Source organism: Vicugna pacos, chromosome 4, assembly GCF_048564905.1.
Source record: "Vicugna pacos chromosome 4, VicPac4, whole genome shotgun sequence".
Classification (NCBI taxonomy): Eukaryota; Metazoa; Chordata; class Mammalia; order Artiodactyla; family Camelidae; genus Vicugna; species Vicugna pacos.
In genome coordinates this window covers 39,459,986-39,482,371 of record NC_132990.1, presented here as the reverse complement: position 1 = coordinate 39,482,371, position 22,386 = coordinate 39,459,986, and the positions used below count along the sequence as shown (strand labels likewise).

The following is a 22,386-nucleotide window of genomic DNA, read 5'->3' as shown; positions in this document are numbered from 1 at the left end:
ACTGGTGTTTATAGATACTTATTTCGCTCTTTCTGTTTGGGGAAGGGGGTGGGGAGGTGGAAACTGAAGGATTTGCAATTAACATAAGAACTTAGTGTTCTTGATAAGAAACCTTGAAGATCACACAGTCCAACCTCTTTCTTCACTTCAGAGGAGACAGTAAGCCTTTTGATTTCAGAGTAGACTTTGCACTACCATGACAGTGTTCTCCAGTTTGTTAGGTTGTGAAACTCCTAGAAGTCAATTTTTTTGTGGAAATCTACTAAAATGTTGATATATTTGTCTTCCCTGGGGACCAAAACTTTTACTAACAAAAAAATATGATTCTATTATATTTATATGTTATATTCAACTTCGACTATGCCCGGGGGGAATATGTTAAACTGAACACAGTGAGTTATTTCAGAGGTTTTCTATTAACATCTGTACACTACCTACACATTTGGTTTCCTCTGCTCATCAGCAAATAAGCAGTGTAAGACTGCAAAGGTTTAAGAAAAATTTAAAGAGAGCATGAACGTAAATGTAGAAATTCCAAGTTTATTATCTTTTTTTCTAAAACTAAGAGACCATACAAATATCTAATCATTACATTGTACACCTGAAACTAACATAACATGTCAATTATAATGCAAGTTAAAAAAAAAAAGATGAGACCAACATCATTTCATGTCAGCCATGGTGCATCTGTGACCCCTTGAAGCTTTGTTTGTTTGTTTGTTTTTAAAAATTCTAAGTTGCTTCTCATTTGGTATAGCAGAGATAAGACATTTGAGTGACTATTTTTGTTTTGTTTTCAATTCACTGTGCTAAAATCATGTGGTTACTGTGTGTACCTTATGTTCTTTAAACGATGGTTTTAAATGAAAATATTTTGAGACTATAAGACATCTTTCAATGTTTTGGTGCAATTACCACAATCAAAACTAATTTTGAAAAGTACTCAATTAAAAGGCAATTGAATGTTGGAAGTGACTATTAAAAAGACTTTATTTAAGAGTAGACATACTGACTCTTCTTGATTTCAAAGGCATTCTGTATGTATGAGAACTGTCTATGTTATAATTCTAAGTAGAAAAAAAACCTGGAGATTTCATTTCATATGTAAAATTTAAGAGAGAGAGAGAGCAAGCTCTGGAATAAAATTAAAATTGTAGACATAATTTACTCAAGGTGGTTAAAAAAAAGAACTTTCAGTTTTTATGTTGTAGACCTCCATATTATTTAACCATTTTGTGTTCCATATAAAGTACATACAAAGTATTGTTTCCAAATAGAAAATTTTACCAAATCAGTAGAGTGAATCTTTGAGAAGTTATTCTTTGGTATTCTACTCTTAGATTACTTTCCTTTTATAATTGAAACTTTGCTTTTCACATGGTAGGTCCTCAATAACTTAAACTCAATAATTATTATACTCAATAATTATTATGTATTATTTTATTATTTTTACTATTTATTACTTTATTATTTTATTATATTTTATTATTATTAATACTCAATAATTATTACTCAAAAGCTTACGAGATTGAACACTGGGTTGCCTTTATTTTTTGCCTACAAAAATAGCATTTTAGATGTTCAACCTAATTGTAGCTGCTCAGTGAATAAATGACAATGTTGAAAAAAATAACTGAAGGCCCAGGATAGTGATGACTCTCAATCCTAAGGGCAGTACCTAACAAATCAAATGTCTCAAATAAAAGTAAGGACAAGTTTGGGAACAAACTAGAGAGCCTCTTGAAACTCCACAGTGTAAATTCCCAGCTGAGCTCCCTAGTTTTCAGCTTTATAGAGGAATAGATTTTCAAAGTCTCTACCAGCTGAAGGATTTTAAATCTAGGCCAAATAACTAATTACAACAAAAGAGTGTTGGTTAAATATATTTTCTTTCCTTTTTACTGAGGAACAAATAAGAAGACCTAGGCTAAATATGTAATATTACAATTTTCTAAGAATGTGACTCAAATAATAAGTTCTTAAAAAACAGATGACATTTTCAAAGGAAGTTGTGAACTGTCTTCCTTGCAGCCTTTTGGAAGTAAGACAGAAGTGACTTTGTGTGGCTACATGACTTGAGTCCAGTTCTGCTTAGAAGCTGGTAGGAGAGATAACTGGTACTCTGAGGCTAGAGCTGTGTTACATGACAAGGAAATTCAAGTGCATTCATGCTGATTTTTCCCCTTTGCAATCCAGCATTTTTAAGTCAGAGAGTAAGTGTCATTTTCACAATCTTGAGCCAGCCTACCTGTAACCGTTTCCTTTATCATCAATGCTCATAATTAAAACTGGACAGAACAGAGGAAATGTAACACCTCAGAAGCTTACACAATTGGGTAGAGTAAAAGGTAAAGAGGGTTCCTTGGGAAACTAAAAAGTGCTTGGATTTTCTACCATTTCTGGTATCTAAATATATTACTAGGAAGAAGAAGTATGAACACATAAGATATTCTAGTCCTGGTTTATTGATATAACTTTAGGTGACCTCTACAATAATACTTATTAGAAATGTCATAATAATAACCATGGATATAATAACTGTTTGCAATTATAATTACAGGTTGGACCTATGCAACCTCCAGGCAAAGACTTCGGAGCAGCATGATCCTCTCCACCATCTGATACCATCTGCGTTTGTATGTGTTCAGTTGTTCAAATGGTTGGAGAACTTGGTTTTCAAAAGCAATTTCAATTTAAAATTGTTTTCCTCCATTAAAAAATATGTTTAAGAAAACAGCTAAAGACGTACTCACTAATTCACGTAACATGTATTTCTTTAAGCATTTACTGGGTGCCTGGTACTGTGCCAAGCACAAGGACACAGAAATGGAAAAACAAACATGGTTTGATGACTATACCAGCTCACATATAAAACGTATTCCTTAATATGACACATTACTTATGGGGAATAACATACTTTCAAAAACGATTTTCTGCCTCTGGTTTAGCAGAAAGTGCTAAACCACAAAAATTCACAATTCTGTACACACACATAAATTCACCATTTCTTCAGTATGAGTGTAAAGAAAACACACACATTTTGGCCTCTGCAAGAGAAATGTTATTATAATTTCAATGATAGTAAGTACTGTTTATTGAGGACCATCATTGGGTTTGTGTTTAATATTAATTCTAATCTTCAAAACATCACTGAAAGTAGGTATCATTTTCATTTTATGGATGATTTATGTTGAGAAGTACTCCCCAGGATGAGCCCATGATATTCTGAACAATTTGCAGGTCCAAAGCTGCAGTTGCAGCCCATTTAAGAAGACAAAATAACAATGGCCATTTACTGAACATTTACCTTGTCCTTGCACTGTTCCAGGCCCTTTACATTTATTGTTTCATTTCATTCTAACAATAACCCTGCAGAATAGATAACAATGTCCCCATAATACAGATGTAGAAACTGAGGCTCAGAGAGGCTAAGTAATGTGCCCCAAAACCCACAGACAGTGAATGACTGCCTAGCAGGGTTACCAACCTGGGGCTGTCTAACCTTCAAGGACTCTCTCTTCTCTAAAATATCCCGAAACTCCACAGACATCCACTCCTCTAAGCCTCCATTCATGTTCTGCTCTCTGCCTAAAATGACCTCCCCTGCCGAACTCCAACTCATTCTTCAAGATCAGGTGCAGATATTACTTCTTCAGTCCTAAGCACCCAGGCAAAATTTGTCATCATAGCACATGTTTTTGCTACTACTCTAGCACTTATCACATCATATTGTAATCATTTGTATGTATTTCTCTTCCAAGGAGGTTAAGAAGATCTTGAGTGCAAAAAAAAGTTGTTTCTTACTCATTTTGACATCCCAACACACAGAGCACTGCTTGGCACATAGATTGACACCCTAAGTTAATTGGTGGCAGCAGACCTAATAACTTGTGCAATCATGCTGTAAATTAAAAGAACCTCTAAGAAAGTGACAAAACCAATACTCCTGCCTCTATTTGTGAACCACATTTTTTTTGCATGTTTTTATTTATTTGTCTGTTTAAAAGACCCTCAAAAGAGCAAATGCTACCACCTCTCCAACTTCTCTATTTGTGATTCTCCTAACAGGTCATTCTAGCCTTATTCCTGTATTTTTCTGCCCTCTGAGTAAACTCTGCCTTCTCATACTTCTGAAAACACAAAATAGAATTCTTATAAAATCTGTCTTAATTTTGCCTGTTTCCTGGTTAACTAATCTGTGTATCACATAAAATTTCTCTCTGGATTCTCGTCACAGCAGTAGGCCTTTTTCTTGCCAGTGAGAAATGTGATGACCACAAGGGAGTCTACTGGTGCCAGAAGGAAGGAGCACACTGAAAAATGGTGTGCGGCTTAGCCCTTCAAGCAGAGCAAATGCATTTTTGTTTACCAATGCTAATATTTTCTTATATGGAGATAAGTAAATGCTTTGATCCCTGTTTAACAGATTGGAAAGCAAAGGTATAGAAAGAGTAATCATTTGTCCTAAATCCTATTGTCCTAGAGGTTGGAATTTAATCCACCTTCCAACCTGCACTCAAACTTAAGGCCAAATTTTCAGAAAATGGAGTGTAGTTATATTATTTTCTTTATCAAGACAATCAGGTCATCCCTTTAAAAATAACTCCTTTCTGCTTGGGAAGTGATATTAATATACAATTATCCTAAAAGCTTATATGCAAAACAGGCTAATAAAAATATCTGGCTTTTTTTTAAAGTCTATACTGAATAGAAATATCACAGCTAATTGGCAGTGCTGTCTGGACAAAGAGTTACAGCTTCGTGGTGTAAAAACATAGCCTGCATGTCCAAATTAGCTCAAGAAATTTCCCATTTCTGAGAGGACGGGCTGGCTGCCAGCTCTCTAAGAGAGAAAAACACACTCTCTAGAACATGAATCATTACACAGCACATAAAGTGAGTGTGTGTGCACACATACACACAGAGGCATTTTAAATAACTGCTCAAGACTTTCCAAAATACCCCTTCACCACGTTAAGGTACACACTTTACCAACCAAGATCAAGTTGTCCTCATCTATGCTGTCAGAAAGAGTAGGCTATTTACCACTAGCATTGCTACATGAGAAGGCTCAAAGTGTGCTGTAAACAGGGGTGCCAAACACACAGAGCAGATGACTCAGAACTGATTTTAGAGTACACACTTGTAGGTTGAACTTAGTGTCTGCAGCTGGTTATTTGTCAATCCTGTTTTAAAAACAGATTCACTGACCTTTATGCCTAGAACTAGTTATCTTCTAAATCCTGTACCTGAAGTGCAACCTTCTTAGAGAAAGAAGACCTAATCAACATTTTTAAGCATAGGTGGACTAAGATGCTTATTCTCTGGAAAGGTGGATTGGAAGTTTGAACAAGGACAGACGTGAGCTCCCCAGGTTGAAACATAACACAAAACCAGAGGCTAGGTGACCTGCCAGAACTGAAAGTGGGCATCTGCACGGCTCCCATTCACGTCATAAATGAGCACAGTGGATGTCCTTATTCTTTTTTATTGTAAACACTTAAAAGTACTGACATATTACAATTAGATAGTTTACAACTGAAATGAGCCCCAAAATGGTTCCAAAATCTAAAAGCAAAGAAACCAGATGCCTCAACATGCTTCTCTAAAAAGCAAGTTTAAAGGACACAATAAAATATAAAAAGAAAACTTACAAGAATAATTGATGTGCTTCTTAACTGCCTTGAGACAACAAATTCCTCAGAATAATCAGTTCTATATTTAGCTAGCAAGTCAAAAAGAGCTACTGAGCTGGACCAAAGATTTTTTTCTCCTTTATTAAAATTTTTGATTTTATAATAAATGTTATAATATTGGTATCACTGTCCAAGGGTCTCAGAGTTTAATGCATATTTTTAAAAGTTAATTTAACAGAGTAGAACCTCAACTTTCAAATTCCTTTGTTTTAATACTGGAAGAATATCTGTCTATTTTATACTATTTTTTTAAAGTTTTTTTTTTAATAAGGCACTTTTGGAAAGAATATTTTACATACTTTTTTCAAGTTAACTCTACTTCTTTTTAATAAAAACTACTCCAAAAAGAGTAAATGCAAACAAAGAATTAAAAAATAAATACATTTCCTATTTGAAAAGCAACTTTTTCTTGCATGTTTTATCAGGGAACTCAGAAGACACTTAAATTAATAATTAAAGTGAGCTATATAAAGTGTCTTGCCATCACTATTAAAAAGTCTGATATTAAAAGCTGTGCTTCCACCTAAATACACTGCCATCCCTGAAATGATGGGTAATGAGGACACAGTTTCCTTAGGTTACTTCTTAGAAGCATCCATAATGCTGGGTTTTTACTGAGGTGTAGAGATTTTCTTTTGTTTGTGTTTTTGGTTAGTGATGGTGGTGTTAGTTGTTCATGGAAGCCACTAAATATGATTATTTACTAATACAAAAGCCTTTAAAATGCAATGAAGTCAGGAAAGATAAAAAGTCAACTTACAACTATAAAATTAACTCTTCTATCACATTCCTAAATAACTGTACAAAAAGTGAGATTTTGCTATGAAAACAAAAAATCCTTTACTCTTTATTTCTAGCCTTCTTGAAGCTCTCACAAGTTATAAAAAAGTTATATAAAGAAAAGAAAGGATTTTTGACAACATTTTATTAAATGCATAAATAGTTTTAATAAGTATGTAGTGTAATGCAAAATAGCTCACTCAAAAATTAAAATTCCTCAAACTAAGTTAACTCAGCCAATAAATGTATTTGTTTATCATCTGGGTGTCCAGTCATACAGACGTTTTTAAAATATAAAAATGAAAACATAATGTGATGGTTTTTCCTGGTTATAAAACTAATAAGTATACATTAGTCTAAGACGGAAAATACAAAATAGAAAATAGTACTTTTACAGTTTGTTTTCATTCTTATTTCTAAATAATATGTTTATAAATTTGGAGATTTTCTTATTAACTTCCTGTGATTAGAGAGGAGAATTTAGCTCATTACAAGACTCTTCCACACCTCTCAGTTTTTAAGTTATATCACTAAATTTTTAGTTTCTTAACTATTTATCTTAAAATTTAAGTAATTTCTTTATACAGATTCCTTTTTATTTAAATCTTTTTTTTTTAATTTGGTGTGTAAAATATGCCACACATTCAAAAAGTACATAAAACACAGATGTATTCTGAAGCAGACATTCCTGTACTGGCTACTCAGATCTAGAAGGGCAGACCTAGCCCCCAGAAGCTCAACTTTGTGCTTTTCGTGTCATAGCTCACTCCCTTTTCCTTAAACGTAACCCTCTCCTGACTTTGTGGTATTCGCTCCCTTGCTTTGCTTTATATTTTTGATATCTAAGAATACTACTCAACATTACAGTCTGACCTACCTGAATTTTAAGTAAATGGAATCATGAATTATACATTCTTTTTCATTAGCCTTCTCTAGTTCAATATTATAAGATTCATTTATATTGTAGCATTCAGTTGTAGTTCATTTTCATTGCTATATAGTAGTCCACTGCAGAATTATACCACAATTTATTACTACATTCTCCTGTCAATGAACATTTAGCTTGTTCCTTCATTCAGGCTTGTGAATAAAGCTGTTACAAACTTTCTAATACATGTCTTCTGGTACACATGGGCACATATTTCTGTGGGATATATAAGAGAGGAACTGCTAGGTCACAAGGTGCAGTATGTTTAGTTTTAGTAAATAAAGTCAAACTGCTTTCCAAATTGGTTAAGGTAGTTTCCATTCCCACTGGCACTTGTATGAGAGTTCCTGGTGCTCTGCTTCCTTGGCAATCCTCACTATTTTGTCTTTTTAATTTCAGCCATTCTGATGGGTATACAGAAACATTTCTTTGCATTTTTAATTTGCATTTCTCTGATAAATAATGAGATTGGGTAACTTATCATATGTTTATTGACCAAGTAGATATTTCCTATTTTGAAATGGCTGTTGAGTCTATTTGTCCATTCTTCCATTGAATTGTACTTTCTTACTGTGTTCCAAATATCTCCTAATCTGAAGCTTGCTTTTTTACTATTTTAATTATTTTAAATTTTCTTAATTTTACTGTAATCTTTATTTTTAAGGTTGGTGCTTCTTAATGTTCAGTATGTTTAAAAGTCATTCTCTCATGTTGAGATCACGAATCTCCTCTTCTGTATTATCCTCTAAAGCTTTATTGGTTTGCCTTTCATAGTTAAAGGATCTAGAATTCACCTAAAATTGATATTTTTGTGTATGGCATGAGTGGGTTAAGTTGGGGGGGGGGTTTCCAGATAGAGCATACTCTTTTCCAGTGCTCAGCAGAGTCATTTTTGTCATCATCATTTAATTTTTTCATTAATTTTCAACAGATTCTCTTGACTCTTTACTGTGTAAAATGAGGGTGTTTGCACACTTACCATTGCACCCCCCTCCCCTGCCTTCCTTTCATCTCCCAACATCTGTCAGCTAGAGCTTTACTTTAACGTCATCAAAGCAGAGTGTTTTCATTCTTTTCTCAATCAAGATTAACTCCTCCATGCTTTGTGCACAGGTTTATTTTAAAAGCTGATGACCAATAAACAAATTTTATATTATTATGACTATTCATCACATTATTCATCACAGAGCCAAAAAGTGCTAAATACATCCTATTGCCTATGTTTCTGATGTCACAATCCTTGTGTCGGTCAAAGGAAAATACACAAGTACCAAGATTAGAGTCTCCCCCTCTTACATTTTACCAATTGTTGAAAAATAATTACATGTTAAATTGTTTCATATTTGGAACATGATGTTCTTGTAAAGTGTTTTGATCCACCTAGAGCTTCTGGTTATTCTTTTTTACCTTCTTAAGGATTCATAGGCTTTTCCCACCATATCCTAACATCTTGCAACTTCTTATTAACAGCAGCTATTATCTAAAAGAGATTTCTTTTCCTTGAAAATATTTTTCTGTAGGCCTGCCAATCTCTGTCCTAAAGTAGACCAATTTCCTTCCTTAGCCTACTACATAATTGCCATCTTGGATGCTGTTTCATTATTCTCCTAAACGAGCTCTGTTTGTGTATCCCGGAAAAGAGGCAGACCAACTGCAAGGTTAGAGGGAACACAACCCACACAAGACCACCCTCACCTGTGACATCAATTGCAAGTTTGAGGGGTTTTCCAAACCATGCTCAGTTTGATAATTCACTAGAAGGATTCACAGAACTCACTGAAAGCTATTATATTCATGGTTAAGAGTTATTACAAAGAAAGAATACAGATTAAAGTCAGCCAAGGGAAGAAGTACATAGAGTGGAATCTGGGGAAATACTGAATGCAGAGCTTTCACTGTCCTTTCCCCAAAGAGTCAAGACATATTATTTCTCCAGTATTGATTTATGACAATAAGCACAGACATTGCCAACCAGGAAAGCTCACTGGAGCCTTAGAATTTAGTTTTTACTGAGGCTCCATTACACAGGCATGACTGACTGCCCTCAGAGCCAAGTTTAATCTCCAGTTTCTAGGCCTTCAAAGCATGGCTCAAAGCCCTACTCTGAATCACACTGTATTGTTTGCTGGCCCAAAGTTCCTAGGAAGACAAAATCACTCCTATCAGGCATGACATTCCAGGAGCTTAGAGATTACCTCCCCGAAAGCTGACTGGCAAAGGCCAGACCTCTTGTGGGGCAAGGTTAAATTATTTATTAAACAATTCCCCATCTTCCTTTTTCTTGGTTTCCACCCTCTTTTTACTGAAGTATATCCTCAAGTAAAGGTTCACAGACGTAAATTCCCACTTTAAATCTTTAACGTTCTGAGAGTTCACAATGATATCTCTAAATATGGGCCTTTTTAAAATTTATCTGATTTGGTTCTTATGGACCCTCTAAATTTAAAGATCTCCCTTTAACTCTGGAGATGTTATTTCTTTAACAATTCCTTCCCTCTATCATGAGTGCTTTGCCTTTCTTTAAATTAGCTCCGTGAGAGAGGAATAAACAAATGTGCTCACCTTGACATCATGAACTAGAAGCTACTCTTATGAATTTAAAAATTATTTTAAAAACAGGTGGCTTTTATTTTCACAGTATGTTTCTTGTCACTACATCAGTGGCAATGACACCCACCAATGAATGCATTCCCTGAACCTCAATTATACAATTCCAGGTCAGGAGCATCTTAGGAGAGGTATACACACAGAGTCTTATATGACACTTCCTCCTTTATCATATTAACATATATAAGATATCAAGTTAAACACATTAAAAAGAAAAAAGGACCTAAGTGACTTTATTCTTAAAATATATTTTCAAAGCTGTTCCTATCTAAAGAGAAACAATAGAAACAAAGTATAAAACTCTTACCAGGTTCCAGATGGCAGCTGTGGTGTAGAAGAACGTTGGCTTTGGCATCAGAAGACTTGGGGTTGAGGCCTGGCTCTGCTTCTGTTGCCTTGTAAGTTTGATTGAGTTACTAAATTTTCTGAGTCATAAGTTTCTCATCTATAAGCAGAATGATAACACATGTGTCTCACTGCTGTTGTGAGGCTGAAAACAAACAGACGTGAAAGAACTTTATAGACTACAAGTAAATAGAAAATAAAATACATTCTCCAAATGAATACATTCTCCAGGGGAGGTTTTGTGCAGAACTCAACAGAATCCTTCAGGGGGAAAAAAAATTTTACATCTCTGCGATCATCTTTCCTCAGACAAGGGAAAAAAACACACAAAAATCACCTGAATTTCCCATGGGTTCCACCAACAAGATAAATACATTCACCAAAGATGATCATAAACATAATCATAGACTCTACAAAAGGTATATAAAAAACAAGTCCCTAATTCTGAGCTTATTCATTCTCCTCCAGCAAACATACAATGAATGCCAATGATAGTCAAAGCCCTCGAAATAAATTTTTAAAATATTAGACACAGTACTTTCACTCACTCAGGAAGTTTCCTGTTTGTAGGGGAGATCATGTATGTTCCCTTATATCTACAATATTAGGTATAACAAATTGTACACAACTGATACAAAGTAATGAGAAATACTAGAGCTGAGCCTTAAAAAATTAGTAGGTGACATTTCATTTCCCACCTATCAGTCACAAAGTTCCACTGAATTTTATCAGAAAATGAAAAGACTTATGCACAAGTCTATTCACTGCAGCCCTTAAGCATAATATCATAAACTAGAGGGGAGGGGGGACCAAATGTCCTTCAGTAAAAAAACTTGTTAAGTAAAACATGGTCTACCCACAAAAGGGAATACCACACTGCCAATTTTTTAAAAGGGGGTGATGGGGAAGGTCTCCAGTACATGATCTCCAAAATGCTGTTAAATGAGGAAAGCTCAATGAAGATATGCATTAGAATGGTTACCATTTAGAAAAGGGGGAATATAAGCAAATACATGTATTTACTTGTTAAAAAATGGGGCAGGAGAAAATAAGAGTCTTTTCAACATATGTTGCTGGAAATACTGTATATCTACATCCAAAATAATAAAGTTGACCCTTCTTACAAAATATGACCATACACAAAAATTAACATGGCTCACAGACCAAAATACAAGACCTAAAACTATGAAACTCTTAGACGCTCTTAGAAGAAAACATAGGAGAAAATCTCCATCACAAGGAAGAAAAAAAAAAAAGAGTAGGTTTTCAATTGGCTGAAATAAGTGGAAGAACATTCCAAGAAAAGGTAACTAAGCTCACCAAGGTAACAGATATGGGAGAGTATGGCTTTGTTCTGGAAATTGCGAAAAACCTAGGTTGTCTGAAGAATGGGTTCCATGTAGAGGATATGAATAATAGGCCATAAATGGAGAAAGCCTCTTAGGCTAAATGCATGTGGACTTTATTCCATAGGCAATAAGGTAGCCTTGGAAGGTTTTTGTTATCAAGGGGGTACATAATAAAATAGAACTTAATAACAAAAATCTTTTACTTTTGTACTGATCTTTACTCTTTACAAATTGCTTTTACATGCATGATCTCATTTGACCCCCATCACAATTCTGTGGTGTTATTGCTACTTGTCGGTAGAAGAAGCTTTAAATGAGACCTAGAGTCCAGGTCTTCTGATTCCAAATCCAATCTGCTTCAAGTCTACTTCCATCGCAGGAAGATTGATGGGTTAAAGTTGTGTACAAAATACACTAAATGAGAAGATCTTGAAGGTAGTAGGGCAGATTCTGAAGAACAAAGGAACTGCAGAGACAGAGTCAGAGTTTAGGAGCCAGCATTTAGCAAAGTAATCAAAACCAAATGAGCAGGGTTCTTCTCTTCTAGAAAGTTTGACTCTGCCCTGAAGGCAGTGGTAACAGGATTCTAGAGATGATCTCATATTTCTTTAAAATTCCCCCATGGTACTGACTGCTGTCCTAGGCACAGAGTGTTGCCAAATAGGTGCCTGGGGCATTCATTCCCTTCAGCCAGGCACTGACACTACATGCCAAGGACAGGGAGAACCTTACTCCCTACAGTGTTCTGAACTGTACTAAATGCTTCCAATTGCCTAGTGCAGACTCAGACCACATTACTTCAACAGAAGGAAATTAGATGCCTCTACCAACGTGACAAAGACATGTTTGTTTAAATGACAACTGTAGGATTCCCCCAAGGACATGTGGGCCATGTGAAAAGTAGGAGCACAGAGCTCACAGCTGTTCATTTCAGCAGTCAACAGTGGACAACTGGTAAGAAACCAAACAATTTTGTATTGTTTAAGTCTTAAATGCTGCTGTTTTTGTAATAGCATCCCTGCTAATGATGCAAATTTGATCTCTCAAAATAAGGATTTTTCAAGACAGGTCTTGCATATGTTAACAGAGACTTGCATTTAATTCAACTTTAACATTGAATTATAAAGTTGTAAAGATGAAAACTTTCTAACATTGTATTACCTTTAAGCTACCTTCTAAAATAGTTATATAGTTAAACTCCAGCTTTGTTTTAAGGCCCCCTCCAGGTTGTCTTGGAGTAAGCTGAGCCTTCTCAAGATTCTACTGCTGACTCACTCGTCTAGTTCAGACCCTTTTAGGTTCCTGAGAAATGCCTTCAGAGCCTTTTAGGTTCCTGAGAAATGCCGACAGAAGTGATAAAGCGAAGGATTAACATCCTCTACTCTAATTCTTAAGTAGAGGTTTTCTTTTTTCTGTTTTCTGGTTTTTGTTTATTACACTTCAGCTTGAGAAATCCTCACTTTAGAAGAAATCTCTTGTTGAAGCCCACTATATAAAACCACTAAAAGCAGAGCTATAGGTGAAGGAGACAGGAAAAGAGGTGGGGGAGAAATGAAGACCTGATGATTCATCCTTCCTGGTGCCTGAAGTCTTTTGCTGGACACAAAATAAAACTATTGACCTTGAAGATTTCTGAGTTAACTTAGAATTTGATGCATGATCTTCAGAATGTAAGAGTATAAAAACACTGAGTTAGACCGACCTCCCAGGTGTGAACAATTGGCCACTTCACTCTTCATTCTTTCCACAATTATTCACTGAATATTTATGAGGTGCCAGCCACTGTTCTTGGCACTGGGGATATAGCAGGAAACAAAAGAGACTAATTTTCTGCTTTCGTGGAGCTTACATGATAGTAGAAGAAGACACTTAATAAAGTATACATGTATTTGATGTAATAAGAAAATGGATATGAAGAAAAGTAAAACAGGGTAAAGGAATATTAAAAGGGCATACATGTGTGAGTGTGCATGCTGTGTGTATGTGTGTGTGTGTGTGCGTGCGTGCACGCGCCATTTTATATGCTGGGTTGAGAAAGGCTCCCTTGTGAAGGTGACCTTTAATCAAAGAGTCAATAATGTGAAATACCTAGAACAAGAGCTGTTCAGGTGGAAGTAAGTGGAAAAGCGCTGAAGCAAGTGGGTGCTAGGCACATTTGAGGAAGAGCAAGGAAGCCAGAGTGGCAGAAGCAAAGTGATGAAGAGTGAGAGCAGTAGAAGATGTGGTGAGGCAGACATCAGTATCTCTGGGGAGGAGGCCGGATCACCCGAAACATTGCTTTGCAGGGGCCAGCTGCAAGTCATGGAGTAGATGTTCAGTAAGTATGTGTTGGAGAGAATCAGAAACACCACTGTTTTAGTAAAAAGAACACATTAAGGAGTATGTATAATTTTGCAGTTCTTCCACGAGACAGTCTGAGGTGGAAATTTTGTAATGTATTTGTCTGATTTGAGTTGAGAACATCTCCCCCGCCCTAGTGACTCCTGCCTTGGGGACAAAATGCCCTCAGTGTTTTCAGGGCCACATCTCCCACCACCTCCCCAAAGTCAGTTTCTGATGTTCTTATTGCTCAGATTACACAGGATGGCATGTTCCACGGAAAATGATGACTAGTGAAGGATGAACACCATTAATAGATTAGATTCCCTGGCACATAAAGATCACTTTCTGTTTTAGATCAGAAAAGAAACAAATTGTTGCAAAATCAATGACCTTGCACTGTAGCCCTGAGCTTCACAGCACTTCTGCCCAGCGTAGTTTTGGTCAACAATGTCACTGCCTCAGCCACTTAGTGCTGCGTTAAGCACAATTCCTGAGCTAAACTGATACTATGAAGTAAAAATTGGTTGACTGTTTTATTTGTATTTCTGGGAGCAGGCCACTTTTAGCATAATTTCTTAGGCGGAGTACTTTTCAAATGAGGTTTTATGGTAGGCTGTATAAAATCTTACCAGATAGGCCTATGTCTTGTGTTTCCTTTTTAAGGATAGCCACCATCCCATTGTTCCCTCTCTTGGCACCCGTCATCCACCAAGAAACATGGCTGATTTCTGGTTTTCTGATCCCCTGTGCAATTTGTGACTGAGTTAACGAATAACAACAAAAGTCATCCTATTTGCAATTCTAAATATATCAAGATTTCCAGACTGTTCAAGAAAAAAAAATGCAATCTTTGCTTTTAAATTTTTTTCTTAAAGGGACTTTTCATCTTGGTTGTAATGAGGTCAATTCCAGATCACAAACCCCAAAAAAAGCCCTCAATCTGTGTAACATAGATAATGAAGTAACCTAGACTGTTGACTGCAGGTGAAACAAGGAAGAGTAGAATGTTTTGCAAGCCTATTATGAGTAGAAGCAGGACATTACATTTAAATTGCATGACGTTAAACGTCAAAAAGGATAGGAACTTTTGCTGTCAGAGAGTTTGTTTGGTTTAGTTCCTCTTCAGCATCCTTTGTGCCCTGATGTATTAGACTACAACCCAAGCGGTAGGCCTTTTATCCTTTTTATCTTTTCCTTTCTCACAGTGGGTACCCTACTGACCCTGTGAAGAGGGAAGTCAGTAGTTTTGGCCCCACCATTTATATAGCTGGGTTTATGAAAAGATACTCAGTGCCAGTAGTTCACAACGAAGGTCCTACCAAATTCCTTGATGACCGTGAGGCAGGGCGACCACCCACCTGCTTCAGGTATGTTCTCCTCTACCTTTCCCCAAAATAAACAACTTGCACTAGGGTGACCAATCATCTAGGATTGCCCACAGCTGAGGACGTGGGACTTCCAGGGATAAAACTACGGAAGTCCCAGGCAAAGCAGAGGAGCTGCTCACCCTAACTTAGACCCCCATGAAGTATGAAGCAGCTCTTCACTGGGAGCTGTGGCCATTGGGCCTTGGTGGCGCAATGGGGCTCTTACCACACCCAGGGTAAGGCCTTACTGTCCAGGCCTTGGAGGTACACCATGTAGAAGTCCTGTCATTTGTCCAGTACCAGGGTAACCTCTGACATTTCCCATATTAGCAACATGGGGATAATAATTGTGACTACTTCCTAATTCTTCTATGACAATTAATTAAGTTAATATTAATACGTATAAAGTGCTTACAGCAAGGCCTGACACTTAATCAGTGCCTAACAAACATCACCTACTGTCACTGTGATAGTTTATGGATGGGAGAGAAATGATACAGGACTTCACACTGAAGTTGATTCTCTGCTAGTGAATCTTAAACATCATATGTATGTTGCCTTTTAAGAAGTGGAAAAGAAAGAAAGAGGAAGGAAGGGAAGGAGGAAGGGAAGAAGGGAGAGAAGGAGAGAGAGGAAAAGAAAGAAGGAAGGAAGGAAAGAAGGAAGGAAGAAAGACAGGCAGGAAAAAGGGAGAGATTATGGTAAGTCAGTAATATTTGTCTACTTTCTTAAAAAGTAATTCTACCCACAAGGACTGACATTTAAGCACGGTCAAAGCCAATACGAAAAATGTTTTTAACATGCAAATAACTGGTATCAATACTTGGCATTTTCAGAATAAGTTACTACTCTCATCAACAGTTTATCATAGTAAAGAAATGCAAACAATCTGAATATCCACCAGCAGTTATATCCAAACTCCAATCTTGTTAATTGAATTTGTTAAAATGAGTAAGGTCCATTTTTATGCACTGACATGGAAAAGATCCCAAAGCATACTGTTGCAGAACAATATACATAGCCCAATTCCATGTAAACAAATCACAAAGATCTCTCTCTCTCTCTCTCTCTCTATATATATATATATAAATATATATAATGTATGTGTAAGCACATGAATGCATAAAATCAGGTTTGAAAGTATAGAAACACAAGTACCTAAAGATTATCTTTGAGAAGGAGTTGGGTGCGGCTTGAACAAGAAACTCACTTTTATCTTAAAATCATGTGTTGCCTGAAATTTATCCAAAGAGAATATACTCATATATTATTAATACTTGTAATTTTAAAAATAGCATAATAAAACAGAATAGAATTTCATCCCCAAATTCTTTTATTAGTGTTTTCTCCTTCCTCCTTTTCCTTCATCCCCAATATCCTCCCAAAATAGGAAAACAAATTTGCTGGAAATGGCAAAGTATCCAGGTTACTGTAGATGAGGTATATAGCATATAATTCACTAACTGATAATGAGAGTTGACAATAGTAAAGAGTCCACAAAATTATACCCAAGTACAAATCAAAAGAAATAGCCATCTTGTTGAACATGTTTAGCAATAAATTCTAAAATATTTTGATAGCTGTTTTTAACCAAGGGCATCTTCATAGTCACAGAATACATTTAAATGGAAGACTAAAGTTACATTTTTCTGAGGTTTCTGCAAACTAGATAATGGTAATAATATGGATTAAATCTTGCATCACGATTTTAGGGAAGCTGGGTTGGGTTCCCTTGTGAGCACATCCTTTCTCAGTATTAGCAGCATCAGCAAAGAACTCAAATGCTGAAGATGCTGTCTAGAGGACTTCTATGCTAGGTAGAGAGCTGACAAGCACCCCCCAAAATTTTGTAACTATGATTTGTTTAGGAAATGCATTGCTGCATTGAAAGAACTCGGGTTTTGAACTCAGACTGACCTGGGTTTGACTTCACTCTTCAATAACAACTATATGATTTGGGATATATTACCTACCTCTATATACCTCTGCCCTGCCTCTGTCAAAAAGCATAATCATCACTACTTCAAAGGATTACTGTAAAAATTAGAAATAAGATACATAAAAGTTCAAAGTAAGCACAAAATAAATACCAAATATTATATGCCTGGTTTATATTGTTCCTTTAATCCTTATGCAGCTATAATGTCATTTTAGTTTCAATTTTTTAAAATAATTTATTATGGGGGGGTATAGCTCAGTGGTAGAGCACTTGCTTAGCATGCTTAAGGCCCTGGATTCAATCCCCAGTACCTCCATTAAAATTTTTTTTAAAAAGTAAAAAAAAAAAAAACAAAACAATAATTTATTATGAATTTCTGGCTTTTCACCCTCTTTAAAAATTCTAACTATAGGGTCAAGTGATTACAAAAGAATAAACCTTTTAAAAACACTTAATGAATAGAAATTTACTCATTCAAATATACACTCAAAGAAATCATGGGGTCTTAAATTGCCAAGGGCTGAAGTCATCTGGTTGAATCTAACTCCTATTGCATGAAACCTTTATTTCATTCTCTCCTCCTAAAAGCTACTCAAAAAGGAGCATGCTTCTTAACCTCTTATTCAGAAAAAAATTGGGGAAGTCTTTTTGAAAGGAAGAGCTGGACTGAAGTGAAGGCACAAATATACCTGGGGTATCAATACTACCTCTTTCTACCAGAACCACAGCACTTATCTATGGAAGTGGGTGAAATCACTCTACGAGTATATATAGTAGAGAAACAGAGTGCTCAGGTCTTAGACGTAAGGAATGCCACATTTAGAAGCTGGATAGAAGTCAGATCCAGCCTACAAGACTTAGGAGTTGCCTGTTAGGTTGGAAGAAATTATCTAAGCAGAATTTCTATTAAGTTCACAATTCTGGGTGAGATGAGTGATATACAAGATGTATAAGGGTGGTTCACATTATAATGTGAGATATAATTGTAATATAAGTTAAAAGAGGAAATGTTCCTGGAGAGGCAACAGAACACTTAATCAAGGACAGAAGGTTAGAATTAAATTCCCAGCTCTGATTCTTACTAGAAGTGTGACGCTGGACAGCACACATGAATTGCCTTGAGCCTTAGTCAACTCCTCTGCAAAGCAGAGATGATAATATCTATCTCAATGGGCTGTGGTGAGAATTTATTCAATTAATGCATTTGAATACACACTAAATGAAAAAAAAAAGACAGAAACATAAGGCACTTGCCTTGGCTCTCTGCCTAGAACTTGTATTCCTCCAGGACCAGGGCCTACCCTACCCATTTCTCTTGCCAGTCTTCTGATTGAATCCCAACTTCCCCAATGGTCTCCATCCACTTTCTGTGATTTTTTTCTGTTGCCTAACAGCTGGGGCCTTGGTGCCCATTGCCACTTACACAGCTGTATACCATTCCAGTTGCTGTGGGGCTCTTGCCAAATCACTGACCCCATTCTTGATGGTCTTTCTGGCCCACCCACCACCCATGAGCCCAAGTTATGATATGCTCCAAAGTACTGCTTTAGATCCAATCCCAGATCTAACTACTGTGATTCAAAATAACATCTTTACCAAGTTTGTTTGTTCAGTCACAGAGAATTCTTAATCTCTGTGACCAAAGTACCTTGTGTCTTAAAAAGGGGATCGACAGCAATACATATATGTATCTATAAATTCATCAATTTCCTTCACCTTGAGTTCTTGATTTACATAAGTAATAAAGGCCTTTGTTCACTTAAATAGTCATAAAAATCGCTTATGGCTATGTTGACAATATCTGGATTGTGTCTAAGTCTTCTCTAATCAGGTAAGCCATCAATGCCATTTACATGAAGATTCCTTTGAAGCTATTTTCATTGAAAATAAGTATGGCTTTAAAATTAGCAAAAGGTCTACAATAATTAAATTGCTACTTCATCAATTCCCTAGGGGAAAAAAAATTGAGCCAACCACTTGTTGAGCTAGGTCTAAAAATAATCCATTATTGGATTCACTGATATTTTAATTATTATCTAATTATTAATTATTAAAGAGAAAGAAATTCAATTAAATAATAGTATATACTACTCTTAACTTTTAATTAGTTGGTTTGCTTTAAATATAATATTATAATCCTTTCAGTCAATCATTTTGAAAATAATAAAAATAGAACTGAGTCTCGTTAACTTGATCTTTGAGATTTGGGAAGGAGCTGAGAAAGGAAAGGAAAGAAGGGTACTATGTGAATACCAAATGACATCCAATGGTTTTTAAAAACCCAGCAAAGACTTTGTGCTTCACCAAGTCCTACTCAAGCACAGAGAAAAAAGTGAAGTTCCATGACAGAGTATCACAATAATGCCACACAAGCAATTTTTTTTCCATAATGGAAAGCTACACGTCAAACTAAAATAACTCCAGGTCTTTTATATTTTACAGGGGACTAATAACTTTTATCACTATTTTTAAAAAATGTCAGTTTTTACTTTCTAAGAAATTTAATTAATTTGCTCTTTGCCAATCATCAAACCCCTGTGTGGCCCATCTTTAGACTGCAAAGAAAAATGTAAGTGAACCTACAATGACTCTACTTGAATTGTTAAGCAGAATACAAACTTTTCCGACTTTCTCATATGACAGGCCAATTTGCCATAGTCAGCTGCTTTAAGGAAATAAGCCTGGTTCCACTGGTGATGGGGATGACTGGTGATGGAATTCAAACCTGGGTGAGTTTTCAGCATCCACTGTCATTGGTTATATGCTCCTGTAACATTCTGTACCTTTCTTTCAAAATATTTACCAGTTCTAATTATATATTTATTAGATAATATTGTTAATGTCTTTCTCTCAAACACGATAGTAAGACTCATGAGAACAAGGGTAAGATCAATTTTTCCCACCAATGTATATTCCAGCACCCAGTCTGGTGGGTACCTAGAATGCAGTAAGTGTGCAGAATATTTTTATGGAAAAAAATGAATAAAGAACAGTTGAGTTAGCATTATTTTCAAGGAGTACTTAGGAATGGATCAGTACCAGTCACGTCGTATGTCTCATGTAATGAAATTCTACAAAAGGTATTTTTTGAACAATCAGTTACCACATTTCGAGCACGCCCCCACTTTCCCTGTTATCTTTTTTGCAGAGGCTGGTTTCAATCTTTTCTGATGACCATAGACTGACAGCTCTTTCGCATACTATTTTGAGAGTATTCTATTATATATTTTCTATTTTACAGTTTTTGTCCTTACAGTCCAACTGTAAATTCAGGATGCCAAAAAAATAAAAAGTCCTTAAAAGCACATCCTCTAAACTGTTACACTGGCAATATGAGAAAAAAATATTTTTTAACCTTTTCCCTTCACACTGTGGAGTAAGTCAATGGTTCTCAAACTTGAGTGTGCATCCGAATCACAGAGGACTTGTTCAAACAGATCACTGGACAAAGTCTCAGAGTTTGTGATTCTACTGGTCTGGTGTAGGGGCCTGAGAATTTGTATTTCTAACAACTGCCCAGGTGATGCTGATGCTGCTAATCTGGGGACCACACTTTAAGAATGACTAGGGTAGTTGCTGGAAGGGTAACTTGCTAAAACCAGGTTCAATATCAGGTAAACTCCTGGTTGAAATAGTTTCATAGAGAAAATTATAATGGTTAGTAGAGAAGATGAATTGTCAGAAGGTGCTACATAACATATATTATGCAATACATTATTAAATAACCAGCTTGCCTTATTACTTAGTTGGGTTTCTTTTTTTCTTTCAATTATGCTTCTTCAGGAATTATCTTGTTTCAGTTTTTAATAACTAAAATTGCGTGTGTGTGGTGAGGAGGGAAATCTCAAGTTATTTTTGTCCTCATTAAGGACCATTTCCCTCCCTTCCCTCTCCTTCTGTGCTTCACTTATCTTTTTAATTATTTACTTATCTATAAAAACAGATATATAGTACCTATCTCACTGAACTGCTGTGCGGATTAAATGAGACCCTAAGTGGAAAATACTTAGCCCTGAAAATGGTCTGTAAATGCTACCTGCTATGTTTTTACTAATTTGTCTACTCAAGAAATTCCAATAGATCTGGAACCAGTGTCTGAAAACTACTTGTATCTCTAACATATTAACTGCCTACAGCAATAACTCTTGTAAAGATGTTCAGTTATTTACTAGGGATTCTGCTTACTGTGACAGAGAACTGTCTGATCTGAAAATTATGTCAAAGGGCACCAGGACAGCAGTCTCCCAAATATATAAAATTATAAAGAAGAATCACCTGGAGCACTACATAAAAATCCAAGTTACTGAGTTCCACCCCAGGGAACCAAAACTATCTCCAGGGTAGAGGCCTAGGTGATTATTTAAAGGTAAATAATTACTCCAGATGATTTTTATGATCAGCAAGTTTGGGAAACACTGAAGGGACCTCTCACTCCATTCTAACGGTGGCTATTATAAGCCGTAAGCATCGTTTCTATTTACTCATTAGGCCATTGTTTACCAGAAAATTTCATAAGTCTTTTCTATCTTACTAGCTTGTTCTTCTGAATTGAACTAAAGTCACCTGGAGAGGTCAGCTGCCAGTGTTTTTTTTTTTTTTTATAGGTGGTGCTTTGAAAAGGTTCTGTGTTTTTAGTTAACTCACCCTTTCAAACTAGTCGGGGCCTGTGCCTCATTTCTGAATTGCCCCCTCTTGAACTTCCTCCTGCAACGTCTTTTTGATCTCTGTCTCAGGTCTAGCTTGTTTGTCCCTTAACTTCATTTCTTGAGAAGAACATTTGGTGCTTTCCCAGTTCACGACGCTTTGCTGGAATAGTCAATTTCCAGGGATTTTACAGGCTGGCCAAAACAGTTTGTTCAGAACAGCGACGCCGGTGCAGAGGACTGGCAGCCAGTCGGCCAAGCATTTCCTGACTCTGCACAACCGCCCGTGACCTTGGACCAGCGAGCGAGCCAAGTGCCGCCCGCCCCACTCCTTCCCGGCGGCACGAGGGCAATGCTCAGGCTGGACTTTAGAACCAGGGAGTGGGAGGGAACTGGCCTGGGGAAGCTTC

At 36.3% G+C, this 22,386-nt stretch overlaps 1 protein-coding gene across 1 annotated transcript in view; it reads right to left on the bottom strand.

Annotated features, from left to right (window-relative positions):
- The window catches only part of TMC1 (transmembrane channel like 1), a 317,967-nt gene that overhangs the window by 294,523 nt on the left and 1,058 nt on the right, over positions 1 to 22,386 (bottom strand). Inside the window, exon 2 of the mRNA XM_072959593.1 lies at positions 10,319 to 10,501. The gene's annotated coding sequence lies outside the window, so the exon portion shown is untranslated. The remainder of the gene's footprint in view (positions 1 to 10,318; positions 10,502 to 22,386) is intronic.